Raw genomic sequence first — 16,503 nt, forward strand, 5'->3', positions numbered from 1 at the left:
CTATTCCTCCTTCTTTCCTTCCGTATTTAATCTTTCCTCCTCCTCATTCTTTCCTTCCTTCCTTCCTTCCTTCCTTTCTTCATGACTTTCTTTCTTTTTTCTTTCTTTTTTTCTGTGTTTATTTATTTTCTTGTTTTACTTACTAATTTCTTTCTGTATCTATTTGTTTATCTTTGTAAGAGATGCTCCGGAAAAGAGTAACAAAAGACGGGATAACGTCCAAGTAACAGTGGCATTTTTATCTAAAGGCCAAGTTACCTTAAATTTAGTTTCATTCAGTGCATTAATTCACTGTTGATCCCTTCACTGTGTAAATCACGATTTGAAAAAGCATCATAGTTTTGCCCGTGAATTAATGAATTGTAGACTAAAGTTATTTCCGTGATTTAAAATGGACAAACACAAAGTACACTATTGTCAGTCTAGTAGAGAGAGAGAGAGAGAGAGAGAGAGAGAGAGAGAGAGAGAGAGAGAGAGAGAGAGAGAGAGAGAGATGTCCTCACAACACCTCTACTTCCTAGGCTTCGTTTCCGTTCTCCTGGCATGAATGGAAGCAACGGGTTTAAGCTTCATAAAATTGTTCCTAAGATGTGACATAAAAAGAAACTGATTCATATATAAGGTGTTTGACGACTCGAATACAATCAGCAATCAGGCTAAGCGGAACTCAATAGGGAGCTGTGAAAATGGATTATATAAATGAATGGGGATGTTAGGTAGATAAATTATTTGTGCATATGTTTTGTACAGGAGCTGCCACGTGTATCCCTGATGGCTTCTTTGAGCTTCCCTTATGTTCTTATTTCTTGTATCTATTACCATTATTATTTTTCCTTTCTAGCCGTAATTTTCTGGTTGTTCTCTCTCTCGTCTGTGGTGAAACTCCCTTACCTTGACCTGCCAACCACTCGTCCTTGCGACAAAAGGGAGCACTGTTGCTCTCACACCACACTCTTAAACCATTCAGTGTCTTATCTTTCCTATAAACAGGCTCTAATAGGAAATTTAAGGCTTTTCAAGGGAGTTTCCAACCTTCTAATCATAGTTTAACAAAAATTCTTCACAATCAACACAAAAAATCACCCTTCAAAATCAGACAGGTCATCTGTGTGGCCTCTGAAAACCGGCCTTATGAGAGACCAGAGATTTACACAATACCTCGCCTGTTTTGTAAGTAATCATTCCTCTCAAGATCCTGACAGACACCCAACGACACCGGCAGGGATGCACGTGACCCTCGCCGCTGCTGGCTGGCTGTTGGTGCTTACAGTGAGGGCGAGAGGAGGCAGACAAGTCCTGCGTAGTTACTGGTGAGGGCGGCGGAGGGAGTGGCGGCGGGTATGTGTTGAAAGATGACAGGACCTTAGAGAGAGAGAGAGAGAGAGAGAGAGAGAGAGAGAGAGAGAGAGAGAGAGAGAGAGAGAGAGAGAGAGAGAGAGATTACGTATTCCCTCTACCCCGGGCTTCATCTTTTCCTATTACTACCACACACACACACACACACACACACACACACACACACACCGTAAGGAAGCCACAAACACGAAAGACCAACAAAAAATATCAACACACACACACACACACACACACACACACACACACACACACACACACACACACACACACACACACAGACGTAAATACCTCCGTTTCACAAGAATCGAGCAAGAATTCAGGGTAACCGTGGTTATTTATATACACACGTGCGTTACAACTTCTTAACCTTCCTTCCGTAACTATTCCACGTTACTTCATTCCCCCCTGCGTGGCGCGTTTGTTGTCAATTCCTGGACCGTATTCTGAATCACTTCTCAGCCACACCTCAACTGCATTCAAAAGAATCTAGTAGAATTTACACATTAAAATGTGTAAATTCAACTAGACTCTTTTGAAGGCAGTTTTTTTTTTTTTTTTTATGGTTCTAGTGATAAACTAACACGATTTCTACATTATTAATAGAAGAAGCACTCTTGAGAACATGGGTAATAATTTCTGTGGCCTTTGAAAATAGTCGAGGGGAGAAGGCAAAGCGTTTCTGGATACGGGCGTCCTCAAGGCGGCTTCCCTTCCCACAGCAAGGAGGTCACGGCGCGGAAGCGGAAAAAGGGAGTGTAACACGTGTTGAGATCCTTAAGCGTCAGAAAATTACCGTTTTAAGCTGCTGACGGTAATGTTTCTTGTTTTGAGGAAACTGTGCGTTGTTGGTCAGTCAGTCAGTCAGTCAGTCAGTCAGTCAGTCAGCCTGTTAGTCAGTCAGTCAGTCAGTCAGTCAGTCAGTTAGTCAGTCATGGCATTTGCAGATAGTAGGTTTAATATATTATGAATGTATTAGAGACGAGGGTTCTTGTTTGTGTGTGAGTGTGTGTGTGTGTGTGTGTGTGTGTGTGTGTGTGTGTGTGTGTGTGTGTGTGTGTGTGTGTGTGCGCGCGCGCATAAGGGGACATTCTTCAGAGTCAAGAAACACATACACACACACACACACACACACACACAGAGAGAGAGAGAGAGAGAGAGAGAGAGAGAGAGAGAGAGAGAGAGAGAGAGAGAGAGAGAGACTAAGACACACACACACACACACACACAACCAAAACAATAACAAAACAAAACAAAAACGAACACATGTACACTTCCCGAGGATTTTCCCACACTTCTAGATAAACTAACTCCTGTATATTTATAGACATACTCACATTTCTTGCGCAACACTTCGTCACTGCAAACGTTCCCTTGTCAGAAGTATTCCCGTCACTCGCTTCCCACTGCAGGATACGCCAGGCATAGCTAAAAGTGGTACTACTGTGAAGGTTACAGGAAGGAAAGAAGAATTGGCGACCACATCATACGGAGACAAAGAAATGAATCACAGGAAATGTTTGCCTTTAATTTGAATATACATGTATAAAGACAAGGAAACTATTAAGAATACAGTGTAGTTTGCCAGGGTAGATAATGTTACCTATAGGAAAGAAGTAAATGGTAACGCGGAGGGAAGTACGTGATAGACTGAAAGAGATAGAGAACTGTGGAGAGAAAAGAAATATAAACAGAAGAAAAGAAAAAAAAAATACAACTAAAATTGAGGAGATCTGATGACTAATATTACTGCTATTATTGTTGTTATTATTATTATTATTATTATTATTATTATTATTATTATTATTATTATTATTATTATTATTATTATTATTATTACTATTCTCATTATTATTATTATTATTACTATTATTATTATTATTATTATTATTATTATTATTATTATTATTATTATTATTATTATTGTTATTATTATTATTACTTATTACCTACGATAAAAATGGAAATTCCTCATTTTATTTATTCCTGAAGGTGCGACGGGGAAAATAATTATTACTCGTCTCTTGCAACACACACACACACACACACACACACACACACACACAAACAGGACCTCTCTCTCTCTCTCTCTCTCTCTCTCTCTCTCTCTCTCTCTCTCTCTCTCTCGTTACGTTCTGTCCCAAACTCCGCCTGGGTGAAGACATTTCTCATCGTGTCGTGTGAAAGAGGCAGCTCGAATCTCCATCCATCGCGGAAGTCAAAAGGATTTAATTCGTATAGTGAAATATACATAATGAGTATTTATTAGTTGCCATTTGAGAAATTAATCACCTTATGTAACTCATGAGTGTGTATAAAAAAAAACTTAACTATGATTTTTTTTCCTTTTGTATGTCGGAGGAGCACCGTCCAAGGCAACGAAATAAAAAAAAAAAAGCCCATTAAGGTGCCAGTCCCCAAATAGCCATCAACGATCGTCAGTAATTAGAGAACAAGTGTCTTTAAACTTCCCTCTCGAAAGGGTTCAAGTCATTCGAAGGAGGAAACACAGAAACAGGCAGGGAGTTCCAGAGTAAAATAACATAATAGCTGAAGTATTCCTTAAGAGTAAATAAAAGTAATCAAAATCACTAGTTAAAAAAGGCATATTGTAAAACACTGACTTTGTTAAGATGGAACCTGATAGAACTCCTTAAGTGGTATAAGGGTTAGAACAAGGATGACTTAAGCAAAATCATCTGAATCAGTGATCAGGATTGAAAAAAAAAAAAAAACGGGTTCAAGCTTGAAAAAATTTAGGTTCAAGAAAGATATAGGAAGGAAATGATTCTCAGATAGAGTGGCAGATGAATGGAACGGACTCAGTAATCAGGTTGTTAGTGCTGAGTGATTAGGGAGGTTTTAAAAAGATTAGACAAATTTATGGATGGGGATGATAAGTGGGAATAGGAAGCTATGTTTTTTCACAGTGACTGCCACGTGTAGGCCTGATGGCTTCTTGCACCTTCCCTTACTTTCTTATGTTTTTATGACGCAAAAAAACATAAAATGCATAAACAAACACTTATATGATTAGAACATCACGTCCAGAGAGTGGCTCATGAAGCTGCTGCCGCGAAATCAGAGCCTTCACAGCGTCTCTGTGTTTCGTGTTGAGTGATTCTCCACGTCATTCTAAAGTGGTTATCTATTGACTTGGAAAAAAAAAAAAAAAACAATCCAAATTTTGAAAATGAGCTACAGAGTCTGAGACAAACATTTTGATAATTCAATACCTTTTTTGATAAAACGTGACAAGCAAAAGAGAGTGGTGATGGCTCAACACAAACTAAATGAGTGTATTGCCAATTAAATGGCTACTTATTAATGCAGTAATAATAGTAGTAGTGGTAGTGGTAGCAGTATTAGTAGTAGTAGTAGTAGTAATAGTAGTAGTAGTAGAAATAGTAGTAGTAGTGGTAGTGGTAGCAGTATTAGTAGTAGTAGTAGTAATAGTAGTAGTAGCAGTAGTAGTTAAATTATTATTAGTAGTAGTAGTAATAGTACTAGTAATGGCGGTAGTAGTAGTAGTAGTAGTAGTAGCAGCAGCAGTAGTAGTAGTAGTAGTAGTAGTAGTAGTAGTAGTAGTAGTAGTAAAATTATTATTATTATCATTATTATTATTATTATTATTATTATGAGTAGTAGTAATAGTAGTAGTAGTAGTAGTAGTAGTAGTAGTAGTACAAACAAACAAACAACAGCAGCAAACAAAACAAAAAAAAACAACACTGGGAGGATACACGCCTCTGCCTGTAGCTGGTGGGAATCCCTGTGGGCATAAATTAACCAAGAATGGAGGGAACCAATGCTGGGAAATGCAGGAGAGAGAGAGAGAGAGAGAGAGAGAGAGAGAGAGAGAGAGAGAGAGAGAGAGAGAGAGAGAGAGAGAGAGAGAGAGAGAGAGAGAGAGAGACTCGTGAAAAACCATTAATATGTTTGGATGTGCCTCAACACTTAACTAGTTTCTTCTTTGTCTTTAAAATTCATATGTGTGTCTCTCTCAGTGTTTGTGTGTGTGTGTGTGTGTGTGTGTGTGTGTATTTAGCTTGCGAACAGACAGATATACAGTCACACAAACAGACAAACTGACGAACGTAAATATACAACGGCTCGTCTTTGATAACGTCCTTCCTGTGTGTGTGTGTGTGTGTGTGTGTGTGTGTCGTTCTCTTCCTGTGTACATCAGGGTGTCCTTTTCCTCTTACTCTCTCTTGCCTTTACATTCTCACACCTACACACACACACACACACACACTTTCACACGCTCTCACACTCACGTTCTCACACTTACCCACACCCACACACACACACATCCTCTTGTTATTTATTTTCTTCTTAATACGAGCAAACTTAGATTAAATGCATTATTGGAATGCTAAGAATACACTATAGCCAAGAATCGCCGAGCTGCCAGGGCTGATTAAAGCGTCTGTTTACTGGCTTAACCATCAAGTACTTCCTTACCACTCTCTGCCTACACGGGTCTGTCACTTCAGCACGTTGACCAAACAATGCAATATTGATTCCCTTGCGCGTCTTATCGGGGAGATTTACGCCAAGGGCATCGCGCCCAACGACGAGTCGATGTTTCATCAGATCGACCTGGGCTTGGCGTGCCGCTTCGGGTAGGTCGCCGGTGAGCTGGTGAGAGACAGTGAGGGTAAGGAGCGCACCTTCACTTGGAGTGCGCAGACACTAGGACGAGGACTGCGTCTAGTGTAACGACGACGACGAGGAGGCCGAGAAGAGCAAACCAATGGGCTACAATTGGCTGGCGCCGGAGGTAGTAATGCTGAAGCCAACGTTTTCTTCCGTCGACGTGTACAGCTTCGGCATGATGGTGATGGAGGTGATGCAGAGCAGTGCGGCCACCTCCCTACTGCGCCCTCTGTGGAGAGTGGTGAACTTGTGCACTCCAGTCAACCCAGGACGCTGGTGCACCCATTCCTGCGCCACAAGGGCCATCGCCAACCTCTAGGGCCTAGGCGGTACTGACGGCCAGCCAATTGCACCAGGCGCTCTGTTTGAGTCTGTCCAGATACTTGACTCAGTCCCTGCAGCTGCACGTGCGTCCGCCATAACATGTATCCGGCCATGAGGTGTGTCAACAAATCCAAAGATTTGCGTGGATAAGCCTTTTGGTATCAACCTTATTTATAGAGACTGCCACGAGTAAGCCTGGTTGCTTCTTGCTGCTTCTCTTATATTCTTATGAAAAATCTCCTTTGTTTGCAAAATAATTAAAAAAAAAGGACAGGGAAATCAGTCGATTGACATTACACAACACTCGATCACCCCGCCTGTCATTCCCTCGCTCCGAAGCTTCCATATCAAATGTTCTTGTAATCCTGAGTGAGCACCGCGCGCGTGGCCTCTTGAATTTTCTTGACATCTCTCAGGTCATGATGGGACCCCAACGCGGCTCTCCTACCTCTTGGTGACTGGCTGGGCTCCTCTACCTGTGGGTGACTGAAGGGATGGCGAGTGGTGGGGGACTTCGAGACTGCCTTTAGCACAACACTTGTACTGTTGGCAACCGTATTCTGAAACACTTCTGCGCCGCGCCTCCTCAGCATTGTAAAGACTAGTTGAAGTTACATGAGTTTTTAAGTGTCTTCTTATGGTTCTAGTAACAGGTTGACAAGATTTCTACATTATTAACAGAAGAAACACTCTTGAGAACTCGGCTAATCATCTCTGTGACCTTTGAAAATAATCGTATGGAGAGAGCAAAGGGTTTCAGAATATAGGCCTGAGGTGCGCGTGCATGCTGGCATTGGTGAGTAGTGGGGGAGGGCGTCCAGCAGGAAGGGTAGGGGAGTGAGCACGGATGTGGAGGCCGGTGAGATGAACAGGTTAACGCGTGGAGAATAGGGAGGGAGAGGCTAGTAAGGGAGAATTGGGAATCGCGCCTATACAGTCTTGCCGCGGTCTCATGAACCACAAGCACAGACTCATGCACAATTGCTCGTCGTGATGCCGCTGCAGCGAACCATTGTGTACTTTTTTTTGTAAATAGATAGATAGATGGATAGATCGTTTATTGACCACAGTGCATTACATGTAGGTAAAAACAACAAGAAGACAAAAAAAAAACTCAATTTCTGAAATATTTCCTGTGACAGTACTGTAGTCCACTAAAATATCAAAGCTCCAAAACATCTTATCCTATCATTGCTAACAACTATAAACCTACTCAAAGATTAATGGATTGGGAAACTTATTATTCTGTCTCGTGACGGTAGTGGCGTGTGTAACTGCTAAGCATACAAGACGTATTCATTACACCTTATTTTATGCCATTATATTAGTTATTTGTACATATACATATATTTTCTCTTAACAAATATATCATACCTCCTCGTCTCACGGCTGACCCGTTTATAATGTACCGAGTTCAAGAATAGATCACAGGTAGGAACAAGAACAGCTGCTTCTCGTATCCCTGTGGTGGTGAACACGGCCTTAGGAAGTCAATACTGTCTTGGTTGATTTTACAAAGTCCACCTTTTTTTCTTTTTTTAGTGGGAAGAAAGGTAGGGCGAAAGAAGGGTACCTATTAGAAGAGTAGTTTAATGCACATATGAAAAACAGTAGTACAATTCGAAAGGAGGCTGGCTATCCGTTCACTAAATGAAGGCTATACTGTTTCGCATTTTTAACGAGTTTTGTGGACTCCACCAAAGGTTTGGTTAGGAGAAGCCTCATATCGCTACTACTGCTACTGCTATAATCTTCTTCTTCTTCTTCTTCTTCTTCTTCTTCTTCACCAAAACTCTTTCCACTTTTCCCTCCTCCTTCCCTCCTCACCTTTCCTTACCCCCTCACCTTCTCCCTCCTTCATTCCATCCAACCCTCCACCTCGTCTTGTGTCCTTATTCCTCTTCTCATCTCATCTCATCTTTTCCTCCAACCGAGGATAATCAAATTTCGTCTGCAAGGGTCAGACGGGTGGAATAATAACTCGGTATTCAAACTACTCGAACTCAAGTGAAGCTTCGAAAGTGTCACCACTCAATGATGCGAGACGGTCTGGCGCAGGGGGAGACACGGCACGCCAGCAGCGAGACGACCAAGACAAGCAAAGCAGCCGTGTAGTCCTAGTGCGTCCATTTCCTATAGCCTGGCTCACTTCGGCAGAGTTCCTGTGATTCACATTATCAACCATGTTCTGAAACACTTCTGCGCCGCATCTTCATTACATTCAAAAGGCTATTGTTGAAGTTGCACGGGCTTTTAAGTGTGTTCTTATGATTCTAGCGACAGATTAGCAAGATTTTTATAGTATTAAGAGGAGAAACAGTCTTGAGAACCCGGATAATAATTTCTGTGGCCTTTGAAATTAATCGTGGTGAAAGAACGAAGCGTTTCCAAATGCAAGCGTAACTCTGAATGCTATGGCTTCTTTCTCTCTTAGACACTGACTTTGTTCTCTCATCAGCATTGTTTTTCAAAGCCAAAGAGAGGATTGATTGCATAATTATGAGTGTTTCTACTGTTGTTGAAGAATGCTTGTTAAATTTGCACAAGAAACATGAATACATCCTTGAAAGCCACAGTAACTTCCACTAAGGAGTGTTAAAAGTTATAGAAGTGTTGTGCTAATCTTCCCTTGCCTCTTGCCTGTCAGCTTCCGATAACGATTATGAGTGAAAAACAAAACTATGCAATAAGAAAAGTGACGGAAAAAATAAAAGGGAAGGAGCAAGAGAGAGAGATCTAAAAAGGAAATTAAGGGATTATAAGTGAAATTTGGAAAAAGACGTAATCATACAACAAAGAAAAATGAAGGAAGAAAGGAAGAATAAGAGGGAAAATAAAAAAAAGAAAGAAGTGTGAGTGTTGTGTATGAAAAGTAAAATCGTGCAACAAAAAAGTGACAAGAAGAAAGAAAAGAAGAAAAGAGATCAACAAAATAAAGTAAAGGATTATAAGAGTAGTGTAGGGAAAGAAAAATCGTACAATAAAAAAAGTTAAGGAAGAAAAATAGAATAAAGTAATACATTGTAAATGAATTGAAAAAAAAAAAAAATCGAAAATCGCACAAAGAAGAAAGTGAAGCAAGTAAGAGAAGGAGAACAAGAGGAAACAACTAAGAAATGAATTAAAGAAAATAAATAAAAATATATATCATGCAACAGAAAATGAAGCTAAACCAACATAACGGAAGAGAAAGAGGGAAGAGGTAACAAGCGACAAAAGCTGTAGAGGTCACGTGAAGATCAGCCAGGAGGGAAGAGCGAGGCGACGGTCCTTTGTGATCAAGACGAGACTCCGGTGTTGTCGGTAAGTGGTCTGCCTCCTGAATGTAACTCATGGCCGTGTTCTCAATCATTGTAGCGTCTTATCTTGGACTGCCTTAACTCTGTGACCCATAATGGCAATGTGATACGTGTTGTTTGGGGGAATCCGTGTCGATTTTACTGAGCAGGAATGAAACTACGGGATAGGAAGATTTTTTTTATACTTAGATGGAAGGAAACCACAAAATTCCGAGATTTGTCGATTTTACTGAGCAGGAATGACACTACGGGATACTAAGAGATATGAGATATTTGATCAATCTTTTTTGCTGCTAGTGGTCTTTCTAAATTATGTTGTAACATGTATCAGGACATTTTTGTGAACACGAGGAGGAATCATGAGAACATTTTGGTGAACACGAGGAAAAATGATGAGATAAAACGTAGGATCAACCAATGAGAAGTTCAATTGGAGGTTACCGTTATTTCATAAGTGTTTCCATGGATGTGATGGTTTAAAAAGGATTCTGCATCGCCATTGAGAAGAAACGCACATGAGAACCTGACTAATCCTCTCCGTGACTTTATGAAACAGTTCGTCTAGGAAAAACAAGGCGTTACGGAATACGAGCCGGAGTGTTGCTGTATTAGTGACCTAACATTTTACAATTCATGGTTTATTTACCAAGAAAATTACGAATGCGTCCGTGCATATACCATAATATGACGGCTTGCCTTACAATTATTTCTTAACAGGTAACTATTTTATGAAAAGGCTAAAATCACGATTATTAAAACATGAAATAGAAGTGCATTAGTTAATCAGTGTCAGGTCGGGTGCTCCTGAACACGAGAAAGAGGCCAGTCGCTTCCTTAATGTGTGCTTTGTGTGTATGGAGGAAATGACTCACACGGCCCGACCCGTACATTCGTGTTTCCTGGCGTAGTCACTCCCGGAGTTGGCTGGTCGCCACCAAGGGGAAAGGCCCGGACCTAGCAGCGGCGGCGGCGGCACATCATTGGCCATTATTCAGAAACGCTTTGCTCTCCCATCACGACTGTTTTCAAAGGCCACAGAGATAAGCTGGGTTCTCTAAAGTGTTTCTCCTGTTAATAATGTAAAAATCTTGTAATCTGTCAATAGAACCGTGAAAACACCCTTGAAAAGCCGTGTAACTTCAACTAGAGCCTTTTGAAAATAGTGGGGGTGTGGCCAGAAGTGTTTCATAATACGGACCTGTGGAGAAATTCATATGGAAGACGCTTGTCGGTACCAAACCGCATGAAATGTGGGGACTGGTTGATGGTGGAGTGGATTACTGAGTTGAAAGAGCAGGCTATCTGATGAAGCCATTCGTCCCAGGAGTGCTTTGCTTGTTATGTAACGCACGACGTCAAGGATACGTTTAATACAATGCTCTACTTTGCCGTTTGAACTGGGCGAGTGAGGAACAATGTTACATTTCTTGATATGAAATTCTTTACAAATCTCCTGTACGACAGAGTTATTCAATTCAGCGCCATTGTCAGTAGTAGGAGTAACAGCAGCAGCAACAGCAGTATGAGTACCAGCAGTAGTAGTAGTAGTAGTAATATGAACAAACAGCAGCAACAGCAAACAAAAAAAAAAAAACTGGGAGGATACGTGCTTCTGCCTGCAGTTGGCGGGAATCCCTGATTCCAAGAAAGAACGGAACCAATGCTGGGAAGTCAGAGAGAGAGAGAGAGAGAGAGAGAGAGAGAGAGAGAGAGAGAGAGAGAGAGAGAGAGAGAAAGAGAGAGAGAGAGAAAGAGGGAGTAAGAGAGAGAGAGAGAAAGAGAGAGAGAGAGAGAGAAAGAGAAAGAGAGAGAGTAAGAGAGGAGTAAGAGTAAGAGGGAGTTGTGAATAAGCATGAATATATTTGGATGTGCCTCGACATCAACTTAACTAATTTCTTCTTGGTCTTTAAAATTCATGTCGCGCGCGCGCGCACGCACACACACACACACACACACACACATATATATATATATATATATATATATATATATATATATATATATATATATATATATATATATATATATATATATATATATATATATATATATATATATATATATATATATATATACATATATATATATATATATATATATATATATATATATATATACACACAGAGAGAGAGAGAGAGAACACACAGAGAGAGAGAGAGAGAACACACACACACACAGAGAGAGAGAGAGAGAGAGAGAGAGAGAGAGAGAGAGAGAGAGAGAGAGAGAGAGAGAGAACACACACACACACAGAGAGAGAGAGAACACACAGAGAGAGAGAGAACACACACACACACAGAGAGAGAGAGAGAGAGAGAGAGAGAGAGAGAGAGAGAGAGAGAGAGAGAGAGAGAGAGAGAGAGAGAGAGAGAGAAGTGTGTGTTGTGTTGTGTTGTGTTCTGTTCTGTGTGTGTGTGTGCTGTTCTGTGTGTGTGTGTGTGTGTGTGTGTGTGTGTGTGTGTGTGTGTGTGTTGTGTTTAACTTGCGAACAAAACAGATAAACTGACGAACGTAAATATACAACGGCTCGTGTTTGATAACGTCCTTCCTGTGTGTGTGATTCACCTACGGTCGTCCGCTGGAAACCCAGCCAGCCGTTCCCATACGGAAAAAGCTCAGAGCTCATGGACCGATCTTTGGGTAGGACTGAGACCACTGACACACCACACGCCGGGACAGGGAGGTCACAACCCCTTGGGTTACATCCCGTACCTACTTGCCGCTAGGTGAACAGGGGCTACACATTAAGAGGCTCGCCCATTTGCCTCGCCGCGCCCGGCACTCGAATCCAGGCCTCCTTGGTTGTGAGCGTGCTATCCACTACACTCCGCGGTGTGTGTGTGTGTGTGTGTGTGTGTGTGTGTGTGTGTGTCGTTCTCTTCCTGTGTACATCAGGGTGTCCTTTTCCTCTTACTCTCTCTTGCCTTTACATTCTCACACCTACACACACACACACACACACTTTCACATGCTCTCACACTCACGTTCTCACACTTACCAACACACACCTTCATAAATCAACTGAGCTATTACATTGTCCTTATTTTATCTTCTATATTTCCTTCTTAATACGAGCAAACTTAGATCAAATGCATTATAGGAATGCTAAGAATACACTATAGCCAAGAATCGCCGAGCTGCCAGGGCTGATTAAAGCGTCTATTTACTGGCTTAACCATCAGTACTTCCTTACCACTCTCTGCCTGCACGAGTCTGTCACAGATCCTCAGCACATTGACCAAACAGCGCAATACTGATTCCCTCGTGGAGAAAAATGATGCAGCACGAGTCTTTATTTATTTATCTATCTATTTATTTATTCGGTTTTTATATCTGGTTTCCTTCATCTGCCAGAGCTGCCAGGGCTTTGGATTTGGTATTTGAAAACCGTTACCCTGAGTGGATGCCCTTCCTAACCTCCTACCGTGGCAAGAATTCGAACCCGTGAGCCTGAGGACCCCTTAATCTCCAATGCCCGCGCGGTCCTACTGTAAAAATACACATGTGGATGAAATGTAATTATGGAACTAAACGTGTATGTAATCCTGTAGTGGTTCTGGGATGCTGTATGCTGGGATGCTGAAGGTTGTTCATTGAGGTTAAACGCTAAAAAAAAATAAAAGAAATAAAAAGAAATAAATAAATTGGTGTTGCTGTCCATGCCTGTTAAGAGCACGCACTTCACTGTGGCTCCCATGCTGCTTGGTGACTAGCGAGGCTCTCCTACCTGTTGGTGACTGGCTGGGCTCCCCCTACCTGTTGGTGACTGGCTGGGCTCCTCTACCTGTGTGTGACTGAAGGGATGGCGAGTGGTGGGGGACTTCGAGACTGCCTTTAGCACAACACTCGTACTGTTGACAACCGTATTTTGAAACGCTTCTACGCCGCACCTCGTCAGCATTGTAAAGACTAGTTGAAGTTACATGAGATTTTAAGTGTCTTCTTATGGTTCTAGTGACAGGTTGACAAGATTTCTACATTATTAAAAAAAAAAAAAACACTCTTGAGAAATCGGCAAATCATGTCCTTTGAAAATAATCGTATGGAGAGAGAAAAGCTTTTCAGAATACGGGTCTGAGGTGCGCGTGCATGCTAGTGATGGTAGTGATGAGTAGTGGGGGAGGGCGAGTTTTGGGGTGTTTTGGGTGTGCTTTGGATGTTTTGAGTGTTTTGAGTGTGTTTGGGTGAGTTTTGTGTAGTTCGGGGTGTTGAGTGTTTTGAGTGTTTTGGATATTTTGAGTGTGTTTGGGTGAGTTTTGTGGGTATTCTAGGGCGTTGTGCGGTGTTTTGGGTGTGTTTGGATGTTTGAGTGGATGAGTTTTATTATATTTAGGGGTGTTTTGAGTGTCTTGGGTGTGTCTGGGTGAGTTTTGTTGTATTTAAGGATGTTTTGAGTAGGTTTCGGGGTTTTTTGAGTGCGGTTTGGGTGTGTTTGGGTGAGCTTTGTGGATGGCTTGGTGTGTTTTGAGTGTGCTTTGGTGTATTTTGGCCACACACACACACACCAATAACCCAAATAACGTAACTTAAACACCACAAACTCACCAGATCTTACCGTAACATATACAGGACAACCTCATCAAGTCTATTATACCTACAAGGACTTGTCACACTCCAGACACTGCGCAGGTACCCGTGAAAAAATCTCCTCCACCCTCTGACTACTTCATGCTACCTATTAAAATTCTTTGCAATGATATTTTCCGTGCCCTCGCTGGCCTAAACCCTCGGAAGGCTTATGGACCTGATGGGGTTTCTCCTATTGTTCTCCAAAACTGTGCCTCTGTGCTTGCACCCTGCCTAGTCAAACTCTTTCAGCTCTGTCTGTCAACATCTACCTTTCCTTCTTCCTTGAAGTTTGTCTACATTCAGCCTAGGCAGTTTCTAAAAAAGGGTAACCGTTCTAATCCCTCAGACTACCGTTCTATTGCTTTAATTTTCTGCCTATCTAAAGTTTTTGAATTTATCCTCAACAGGAAGATTCTTAAACATCTCCTATTGCTTTAATTTTCTGCCTATCTAAAGTTTTTGAATTTATCCTCAACAGGAAGATTCTTAAACATCTATCACTTTACAGCCTTCAATCTGTTCGCCAGTATGGGTTCCATCAAGGCCGCTCTACTGGTGATCTGGCTTTTCTTACTGAGCCTTGGTCATCCTCTTTTAGAGATTTTGGTGAAACTTTTGCTGTTGCCTTGGACATATCAAAAGCTTTTGATAGAGTCTGGCACAAAGCTTTGATTTCCAAACCCTTCTACGGCTTCTATCCTTCTATCTGTAACTTCATCTCAAGTTTCCTTTCTGACCGTTCTATTGCTGCTGTGGTAGACGGTCACTGTTCTTCTCCTAAATCTATTAACAGTGGTGTTCCTCAGAGTTCTGTCCTGTCACCCACTCTCTTCTTATTATTCATCAATGACCTTCTAAACTAAACTTCTTGTCCTATCCACTCCTACGCTAATGATAACACCCTGCACTTTTCCACGTCTTTTCATAGACGTCCAACCCTTCAGGAAGTGAACATTTCACGCAGGGAAGCCACAGAACGCCTGACTTCTGATCTTTCTAAAATTTCTGATTGGGGCAGAGCAAACTTGGTATTGTTCAATGCCTCAAAAACTCAATTCCTCCATCTATCAACTCGACACAACCTTCCAGACAACTATTCCCTCTTCTTCAATGACACTGAACTGTTCCCCTCTTCTACATTGAACATCCTCGGTCTGTCCTATCTGAACTAGAAACTCCACATCTCATCTCTAGCTAAAACAGCTTCTATGAAGTTAGGTGTTCTGAGACGTCTCCGCCAGTTCTTCTCACCCCTCCCACCCCAGCTGCTGACTCTGTACAAGGGCGTTATCCGTCCTTGTATGGAGTATGCTTCACATGTCTGGGGGGGTTCCACTCATACCGCTCTTCTAGACAGGGTGGAATCAAAAGCTTTTCGTCTCATCAACTCCTCTCCTCTAACTGACTGTCTTCAGCCTCTCTCTCATCGCCGCAGTGTTGCATCTCTAGCTGTCTTCCGCTGTTTTCATGATAACTGCTCTTCTGATCTTGCTAACTGCATGCCTCCCCTCCTCCCGTGGCCTTGCTGCACATGACTTTCTTCTTTCTCTCACCCCTATTCTGTCCATCTCTCTAATGCAAGAGTCAACCAGTATTCTCAATCATTCATCCCTTTCTCTGGTAAACTCGAACTCCCTGCCTGCTTCTGTATTTTCACCTTCCTATGACTTGAATTCCTTCAAGAGGGAGGTTTCAAGACACTTAGCCTTCAGTTTTTGAATACCGCTTTGGACCCTTTTCTGGGACTGGCATCTCAGTAGGCTTTTTATTTATTGGATTTTTGTTGCCCTTGGCCAGTGTCCCTCCTGCATTAAAAAAAAAAAAAAAACTCTGCCCTTGCGCCATCTCGATAATTTGAGCAACTTAAGAATTTACGAGATAAAAATCAGAAACACTTAAAGATAACGATATTCATAAACTTAAAAATGATTAAGTCGAAATAACTAGATTTCACTTGGACAAAAAGAATCCAAGTGTCTAGACGCGATGCTCTTTTGTCGAAAAGGCAGACGGCCCTTGAATAAAGACTATTATCGAGCGTTTTGAGGGGCGTGAGGGCGCGAGGCATGGTTGTGTGATACCGCAATGCCCTGGGTGTGGTGTGTGGTGTGGCAGCGCCATATTTGTGGGCTACTGCCTCTATTTCGACCACAGAATGAGAAGCGACCCAAACTGCAAAAAGAAGCTGAGAGAGAGACGTAAGAATTTACTATATTTGTTGTTTGTTGGAGGGGCTTGTTGTTGCTGTTTGTGGTGGTGGTGGTGGTGGTTAATGGCGGTGTGGTAGATTTATCTA

The 16,503-nt window shown here is 41.8% G+C and overlaps 1 protein-coding gene across 2 annotated transcripts in view; it reads left to right on the forward strand.

Moving 5' to 3' along the window:
* LOC135108164 (dolichol-phosphate mannosyltransferase subunit 3-like) overlaps positions 1–16,503 on the forward strand; it is a 131,865-nt gene that overhangs the window by 72,678 nt on the left and 42,684 nt on the right. The window contains exon 1 of one of the 2 annotated variants that reach the window (XM_064018918.1): positions 8,416–9,642. The exons of the other annotated variant lie outside the window; for it this stretch is intronic. The gene's annotated coding sequence lies outside the window, so the exon portion shown is untranslated. Of the gene's footprint in view, positions 1–8,415; positions 9,643–16,503 lie in introns of those variants that run through there. 2 annotated transcript variants of the gene reach the window in all.

The sequence above is a fragment of the Scylla paramamosain genome, chromosome 16 (genome assembly GCF_035594125.1).
Source record: "Scylla paramamosain isolate STU-SP2022 chromosome 16, ASM3559412v1, whole genome shotgun sequence".
In the NCBI taxonomy this organism is placed as follows: domain Eukaryota; kingdom Metazoa; phylum Arthropoda; class Malacostraca; order Decapoda; family Portunidae; genus Scylla; species Scylla paramamosain.